Consider the following 9530-nt stretch of genomic DNA (forward strand, 5'->3'; position numbering starts at 1 on the left):
TCTGAACCATGTATTCAAGGCCACTAGTCAGTTGAAATTCTTAATCTTTTGTTACAATCATCCCTGAACCTAACCATGCAATGTTTGTGCCCACGTGTGATGGAGATTTCCTCAGACAGTTCAAAAGAAAAACCTCAAATTGTCCTGGAGTGGAAAAATGATAGGATTTCTGGTTCCAACCTTTACTGATGACTCCTCTCCCCAGCCAACCCTCCAAACTAGATCTAACTGTCCACTAGCCATGGAGCCATATGCCCCATAATATGCCCAAGGAGCTGATGAATCAAAATTTTTTTTAGGTGGGTTGCTAGTTGTAGCCTGCACTCTTTCTAGGTTTTGTTGAGTAGGCTCGAGATCCCAAACTATTAGAATATCCCTCGGGTTGAGATCAAGCTCCCAATTCCTTCTTATTATATAGTTCCTTCTTATTCTTTTTCTTCTACTTAGTCTTCTAGTCGCTTGATTTATGTGCTACAAGTGCATGGGGTTTGACAAACTTAAGAGCCTCCATGAGTATGAGCTTGGCTTGCACTTGAATTAAGGATTTAATAAACTCATCCAAACAACATCTTCCAATTTTTGTTCATGGAAAGTTTAGCATATGGGATGAAGAGATAAAAACTAAGCACTCAAGTCCTTGCTTAGAAAGCACCAAAAGAATGAGTTGTTCATCTTTTATATCTATGACAAGAGCTTTTACCTGAGTCATTAATATCTTGAATCTAGAGAAGTAGTGCTATAGGGTATTGAAGTTGGATGTATCCATTGTGACCATCTCATTATCATGCTGATGTCTCCTCAACCCAACTTGCTTGCCAAACAATTCCTCCAATTTTGTCCAATCTTATTTAGGAGTTTTACTCCTCTATATGAAACAACAAATCAATGGAGATTGATAAAAATAGAATGCCATAGGCTTCATCCATTCTATTTAGGTATTTTGATTTGTTATTTTTTGATGAAGGATCAATTTCTATCCCCATTCTTATCCTACAGAGTCCTTTTTTATGTAACAACATTAGAATCTTAGGCTTATGGTCAAGGTAGTTGAAAGGATTGAGGATTATTGAGATCTTGTTTGTTCTCTTCATGAACTAACAATGTAAAATTTGAAACGGGAACTGATACTGTTACCCGTTTCATAGAGATAGCAAAAAAGTGACCCGATTTTGAAAAGGGGTGATGCAAAACACACATGTTTTTTTTAGAGCATAGTTTTTGGCACTTTAATTTTTTTTTATGTACATTACATTTTAGAATGGTAGTGATTTTCATGCTGATTTAAAAAAGTGGTAATTCTGCATCAGGCCCTTTTTTTAAAAGACCTATTTTTTGACTTTAAATTTTCTAATGTATGAAATGTAAATAATTATTTTCTAAATTTAATAATTTTTGAAGTGGTCTTCTTCTTCATATTTTCTTGTTTTTATTTTAATTTTTTGTAGTGAGGTTTTTATTGTTTTGCATATTTAAAGAAGGTCGATATTTTGAATTTTCGATATTCTACATATTTATACATCGTTAATTAATTTTTCAATCCACATGAAATAATTGTCTTTAAAAAACAATAATTTTTAACAATTGACATAAAAATAACCATTTTCAACATAAATATAACTAAAAAACTACAAATTTTGATAATTTTTTGCTAGAAATGACATGTCAAAATCACAATTTTTATAGGAAAAATTTAATTATAAATGGTTAAATAATAGTTTTGTTTTTTTGTTTTATGAATTTCATGTCAAAAAAGAATAATAATCACATTTTTTTCAAAAAATAATGATTAACATAAAAATTAATGCAAAAATCACATAATACAAATATTGAACGCATAACAACCTTAATTGAGTGCTTATTCTTCTCATAAAATGTCAAAGTCAAAACATTACAAGTATAACTAATTAATAGTTACAAAAAATGAGCTTGATTTCCAAGCATAACTTAAATTTAATCAACAATGTCACGTAATCCAAACTCTTCGTCCTCTAGAGTTTCATAATTGTCTTCTTCCACAATATTTTCTGCTTCATTTTGCTCATTTTCCTCTTCTAATGGATCTTTGATGTCTGCGAATCTCCCAATGTATGCCTTTCCAATCATTCCGTGTAATGGTGGTTGGGGTTCCTTTGCCTTTTTTGCCACACGTGATTCACTAAAGTCCCCTTTCTTCAACCCAATTTCTTGCATTGCATCTGGAAGAAATTGAAGAGCATTAATTCTTTGCTGAATAAAATTGCATTGTATTGGATCTTTTTCAATGGCAATGCAATTTCTTCCTTTTTGAAGGCAACATGCTAGTGTTGTACTTAATTATCAAGCACAAAAGAAATAATGAAGTAAATTAGTACAATGACATATAAATTAAGAAATAACATATTGAAATTCAATTCCATATAATAAAACTTACCTGAGCCAGAAAAATAAATCCAGAACCCAATCTCCTTCATTTGAACATATGTCTATAAGATAGTTAATCAATAACTGTGGTTTTTGATAAATGTTAACTATCTCTCCTTTTGCTTCTTTGTCTTCATATGTTAGTTTTCTCACAACAACATCATAAGTTAGTATTTGGCTATGACTCTTTCCATCTACCTATTTAAAAATCATAGACATATAGCTATCATCTTTTGCCCAACTATCAATATGGATGAACTCACAACCATTTATAAATGGTTGATCTTCACGGTTAAGAAGATTTGACTTTTGCCTGTAACATGAAATAGTAAAAGTTCAATTAACTTGTACATAAATGAATTTTTTAACATTAATCAAATATACATTTTAAACATCTTACCATGTAAGCTGCATCCTTGAATTTGTTTTCCCCTTGAAGCTTGACAATAACATTGCCAATTATGTGTCTGAATGAAATGTCACAAATCTCCATAATGGTGATGACGTGACTTCTAGAAATCCCGCAACCACTTTACTAAGAGCTTGATAAGTATAAGGGTCACTATCATAGTCAATGTTTGGAATATTGAAACCATGGGGAATATCTGCAATAACTAGGGCATAATCCCTTTTAGGTATGAGTTTAGCAATGTCTTCACAATCGCCTTGTATTACTTGATATTGAATAGTGTCAAGCCCATTCCAAATGAAATGAGTAAGAGTTGGATCAAGTTCAACATTCTTAAGACGTTGCTTCTTCAGTCTTTCGATCTTAATTTTTTCAATAAAGGTTCTGAAACTATCTAGTGCTCCATTTGCATCTTTCTTCATATTTTATAAAATAAACAAATATATGTGTAAGTTATAAATTAAAAATAGTATACAGATGAATAAAAATGAATGTATAAATCAACATACATTTTTAAATGCAAGATTTTTTTTTTTTTTAATGTTGATGTAGAACTTGAATCTGGAAAGTTGTGTACAACATCATCCCAACTATATTCATTCAACTATTTAACCATTTCTTCTTGAATTTTTATGTAAAATTTGTGACTGCATAGATAAAGTAAATTTTTTTAATATAATGATACGTATAACAAATACTACCAAGAACAATATGTTATATTTAAAAGAAAATTATAATCTAGAAATAAATAAAAATAATTCAACAAACTTACTTTTGAAATTCCTCAGACATTTCCTCCAATGATAATTCCCCTAACCTCACATGAGATAACATTGCTTTGACAAGTTTTTCATCCTTCACTCCTTGCAATGCTCTCCAAGGTGTGATAGTCATATCTTCTAGAAGCTGCTTCATTTTAGGACCTGATTTACTGTTGCTACATATCAATGGTTTAAACCTTTTGAACTTCTAGTTTTTAATGCCAATGTTCTCCCACATGTTAAAAATCTCATTAATCAATTCCCATATCTCTCTAGTTCTAAATGCCAACTGGAAAATGTTAGCAACACCTCTGAATAAATCACTAACTTTGCCGCCTTTGCCACCTTTTGAATTGATTTTCTCTTCAATTTGATAGCCTATTTCCATACAACATTCGTTTCGGAAATCTACAGTAACATTTATACTATCCCCACCACATTTTTCTTCAAATTCACTATGAATAAATCTAATATTCTAACCCTTTGGATGAAAGTCATAGACATCCTATATTCATTATCTGAATTATGATCCCATGCCATTAACTTTGCCTCTATATCTGATAAACCAACATAAATGATACATTTCATTGTTTCAAAATGTGGGTTATTGGGATATTCCTCCATCAATTGTCTTTGAGCTTCTATAGAATGGTTCCCCCCAAGCACAAAATAATTGTATTCAAAACATTTTGAGTTATCAAATTCTTCTTCGTTGGGAACTTGAACTGGATCAACATGAAGCACACAATTAACCACATGAGCATATGGATTGTACCTCATGAATGTCTTCAAGTTGTGAACATGCAGATGGTGTGGATTTCTGATTTGATATTTAAATTGTCCTTCACTTACCTTATAGATTTGTCTGGCATTAATCTGAAATGTATGACCGCCCTCAATTAAGTTTCTCTTTGTCAAGTTCTGTCGAATGGCATTTTGTTTTGTTTTGATAATGCCATCCTCTAAATCAGCTCCTGGTGTAATGATTTCTCTGCTTTCTTTTGAAGTTTCACTAGGTTCTTGACTGTTGGTAATGACTACTTCAAAATGTTCAACTTTACTTTTCTTCCTCATAACATTCTCATCATTAACTGGAACATATTTATTCTTGGGCATTGTTACTTTTGGTCTTTTACGGCTCTTCTCAGTTCCAATGTCATCCTCAGTAACGACAACATATTCTTCACTGCTAGTTTCAACTTCCTCGTCTTCAAAAGTAACTTGTCTACCTTTGCTAGATTTATCCACTAGAGGATTTTTTTTTTTTTTTTTCCTTATCCCTTGGATGTAGTTTTGTAGCATCATGAATTACTACATTTTGCTTGTTTTCCATATCTTCTTCTGACACTGAGTAGAAACTGTTGACAAATTTCATAATATCATGCTCTATGAAATGAATGCCTCCCAACCTAATTGAACAACTTTCAACAAAATTCTGCCAAACAAAATATCATATGTCAATAAAAACAAAGTTATAAAAATATAGTGAGACAGTTACAAGAACGCAAAACACAAATATAAATAACAATACTTACGATATTTTGTGTCATCTCATTTATGATTTGTTTACACAACTTTGTAGATACCTCTCTCGTGTCATACAATGAATATGATAACTAGTATTTAATCCTTTCATGTGACTTGGGCGGTTTTGTAAGTATGTAAACAACTTCACTGTCCGATACCGAACACATGTCTATGACCTTTCCCATCACCTCATAAATTCCATTATCATTAGGTATATCAACATATAGATATATCTACACATTTTGGCTTTCTCTTTCTTTCACATACCAGACATTTGATGGAAGTTTCACTTCTTTTGATTTCTTCCAGTATGAAATCATCTTCTTATCGTTTGAAGCACTTGAAAGATTTGTAGCTATCAACTCAGGTGGGGTTCGTTTACCAATGTTTTTTGAAGATCCACCTTTAAGAGTCTTTGGTCCAAAAAGATCCACAGAAAGATTTTTTGATGCCATTTTCCTGAAAAAAGACACATATAAATCAGTAAATCACAAAAAAATAATAACTTAAATTAACAACAAAAATGATAAATGATAATTAATTTTATAAACCATAACAATTAAAAAAAAGGAAATTTAAAAAATACATTGCCCAGTTGCCGCACCCTGAAAATCGGCTGGCCAACCGAGCCGACCGTTGGGTCCGACCCCCCTAGTGCACCCTAGCAGCCCAAAAACTGCCTCCCCTCCTGAACCCTAGCCCCACCCCAACCCAGCGGCCCAACGGCTAGCGAGGGTGGCAGGACAATTCCCAGAATTGGCCCCGCCACCCTCGCGGGCCATTGGGCTGCTGGGGTGGGGCGGGGGGCTGCGGCTGGCCCTTGCGGGCTGTTGGGTCACCAGGGTTGGGCGGAGGGTTGGCCACAATCCTCCGCCCCACCCCGATGGCCCAATGGCCCGCGAGGGTGGTGGGACAATTGCCGCAGCCCCTTGCCCCACCCCGGCAGCCCAAAGGCCCGCGGGGTTGGCGGGATGATTGCAGTAGCCCCCCGCCCCACCCCGACAGTCCAACGACTCGTGGGGGTGGTGGGGCGATTCTAGGAATCGCCATGCCATCCCCGTGGGTCGTTGGGCTGCCGGGGTGGGGCGGGGTGTCGGGTAGCCAGCCCCATTGCCCCTAACCTACGGGCCTGTTTGGCCGCTGGGGTGGGGCGGGGTGCCAGGTAGCCAGCCCCACCGCCCCTAACCTACGGGCCTGTTTGGCCGCCGTAAGAATTACCAGGCCCACTGGAATCGCCCCGCCACCCCCGTGGGTCGTTGGGCTGCAGGGGTGGGGCGGGGTGCTGGGTAGCCAGCCCCATTGCCCCTAACCTACGGGCCTGTTTGGCCGCCATAAGAATTACCAGGCCCACAATGCCCACTGCGAATGTAGTGGGTAAATTTGGCCCACAAAATTTTTTAATTAAAAAAAAATAAATTAAACTTATTTAATTTTAAAATTTGCAAAGCAGAAAAATTAACTAACTTTTCAAATGCGAGAATCCCCCGTTTAATATGTTGTTGATAGCAATGGAGCTGCTCCACAAATTCGCTCCAATTCTTTTAATGAACCTCAGAAAATGTTGATGTGATGTGAGTAATAGTGATAATGAAATTTATTATATAGGTGAAATTATGAAAATGTTTTACCGTACGGTTAATGTGGGATTAATTTGTTTAAAAAAAATTTAACATGTTAATTTTGTTATGGTGATATAGGAAACTATGATAAAGCAAATATTATGGAATTGTTTTACAACACGGTGAATGTGGGATTAATTTGTTTTAGAAGGTATTATAAAAATTAAAAAAAAATTCAATTGTCTAGTAAATATTATATAGTTTAACTATTAAATTAATTTAGGTAAAAGATTTAGTTTACAATTTTAAATTTAAAGATTTATTTCATAAAAAAATTTTAGTTAAAATTTTTCAATAAATTGTAGAATAAAATAATGGAGGGAAATACATGAAACAAAATTTTTGGAGGGAAAAATTTTGGCGAAATTTTTTGGAGGGAAAATTTCATTCTTTAAGCTATATAATATCATTAGGAGAGTCTGCATTTGTATCATTCAACCTCTTCTATTTGAAAGGGATGGATTCTTCTGATAGTGAAGTTTCGCTTTGTGAAGCATTAACATCTTTGTCGCGTGACAACTCTATTCATATTGTTGAATATAATGGAAATTCTTCCACTATGAATAGAGAGTCAATTCTTCCACTTAGTCCTAATCCTAAGGACTATGAGAGCAACACTGATGAAAGACGGGATGAAGAATTTCAAATAAATAAAGAGTCACGGTTTCCACTTTCTCCTAATCCTAAGGATTATGAGAGCAATAGTGATGAGGAGCATGATGAAGAATTTCAAAAGAATGGAGTGTCACGATGTCCACTTAGTCCTAATCCTATGGTTTATGAGAGAAACAGTGATGGAGAGCATGATGACGAATTTCAAAAGAATGGAGTGTCATGGTGTCCACTTAGTCCTCATCCTATGGACTATGAGAGCAACAATGATGAAGAGCATGATGACGAATTTCAAAAGAATGGAGTGTCACGGTGTCTGCTAGTCCTAATCCTATGGACTATGAGAGCAGTAGTGATGAAGAGCATGATGAAAAATTTCAAAACAATGGAGTGTCATAGTGTCCTCTTAGTCCGAATCCTATGGACTATGAAAGCAACAGTGATGAAGAGCATGATGACGCATTTCAAAAGAATGGAGTGTCATGGTGTCCACTTAGCCCTAATCCTATGGATTATTAGAGTAGCAGTGATAAAGAGCATGATGAAAAATTGCAAAAGAATGGAGTGTCACGGTGTCCTCTTAGTCCTAATCCTATGGACTATGAGAGCAACAATGATGAAGAATTTCAACTAATTAGAGTGTCACAATGTCCACTTAGTTCTAATCCTATGGACTATGAAAGTAGCAGTGATGAAGAACATGATGAAGAATTTCAAAAGAATGAAGTGTCACAGTGTCCACGTAGTCCTAATCCTATGGACTATGAGAGCAGCAGTGATGAAGAGCATGATGAAAAATTTCAAAAGGATGGAGTTTCATAGTGTCCTCTTAGTCCTGATCCAATGGACTATGAGAGCAACAGTGATGAAGAGCATGATGACGAATTTCAAAAGAATGGAGTGTCATAGTGTCCACTTAGTCCTAATCCTATGGACTATGAGAGCAACAGTGATGAAGAGCATGATGAAAAATTTCAAAAGAATGGAGTGTCACAGTGTCCTCTTAGTCCTAATCCTATGGACTATGAGAGCAGTAGTGATGAAGGACAGGATGAAGCACTTAGTCCTAATCCTAAGGACTATGAGAGTAACAGTGACAAAGGACAAGATGTAGCATTTTCAGTAAGTAAACAGTCACATTTTCGACGTAGTCCTAATTCTATGGACTATGAGAGTAGCACTGACAATGCACATGAGGAAGAATATCCAATAAACATCGAGTCAAATTTTCCATTTAGTCCCAATTCTAAGGACTATGACTGTGGCACTGAAGAAGGGGAAGATGAAAAATATCCTCCAAGTCAGTATTTGAAAAGCATAGCTGATCATAGTGTGGATAACATTCCTCAGAATGATGATGAAAATGATTATACAAATGATGATCCAATGATGGAGATGTTGCCAAGAAATATTGTATCGAGGAGTAGGAGCAAACCTTTTTGTATCAGTGCAAGATGTTCTAGTTATACAAGGGGTAGAGTAGAATATCTGACGAGAATAAGTTCTATCAACATTCTCATTTCAAGTGAATGTTGTCAAAAAGATTGCTTGAAACATATGGATTTAAAATTTGCATTAGAGAAAAGGAAGAGATATTTGTCAATGAATAAAAGCATGCAAAATTCATATTTAGTTGGGTGCATGCAATCTACATTGTCAGGTTATGATTATCATATTGGGTATTTATTTATCTATAGAAAGGCTTTCAAAATGTTTCATTTGATGGGTAATTTTCGTCTCTCAAGAATCCAAGAAAATTTGGAAAAGGATCCCACATTTTATTCAGAAGTATGTCCAGTTTGGTCCATTATCAAATACTACAATGTCATGGATGAAAGATTTCTTTTCAAATCATGGAGAGTGTATGCCAAATAGAGAGACAATACATATTCCAGTTAATTTTTCAAGACGAGAAATCTAAAACTTATACAAAGAATATGCAGAAGGTTCTGAGGGACATGGTCGGTTGATTACATATCAATATTTTGTGAAGGTATGGAAGAAAGAATTCAACAATGTCCATATTCTTAAGAAGACAAGGATGGGGATTTGTAGTACATGTGCTTCTCTTAAATAAAAAAGGGACAAATGTGAAGGGTCAGAAAGAGGTAAGCATTCATAACTTTAACTTTTAAAATTGTATAGTCATCAACTATGAAAATGTATTTCTTAATGGCTTTCTTTTATGTTGTGTATATTCAA

The sequence above is a fragment of the Pinus tabuliformis genome, chromosome 7 (assembly GCF_031772625.1).
Source record: "Pinus tabuliformis cultivar Carrire ecotype Pingquan chromosome 7, CPIR1, whole genome shotgun sequence".
Lineage (NCBI taxonomy): Eukaryota > Viridiplantae > Streptophyta > Pinopsida > Pinales > Pinaceae > Pinus > Pinus tabuliformis.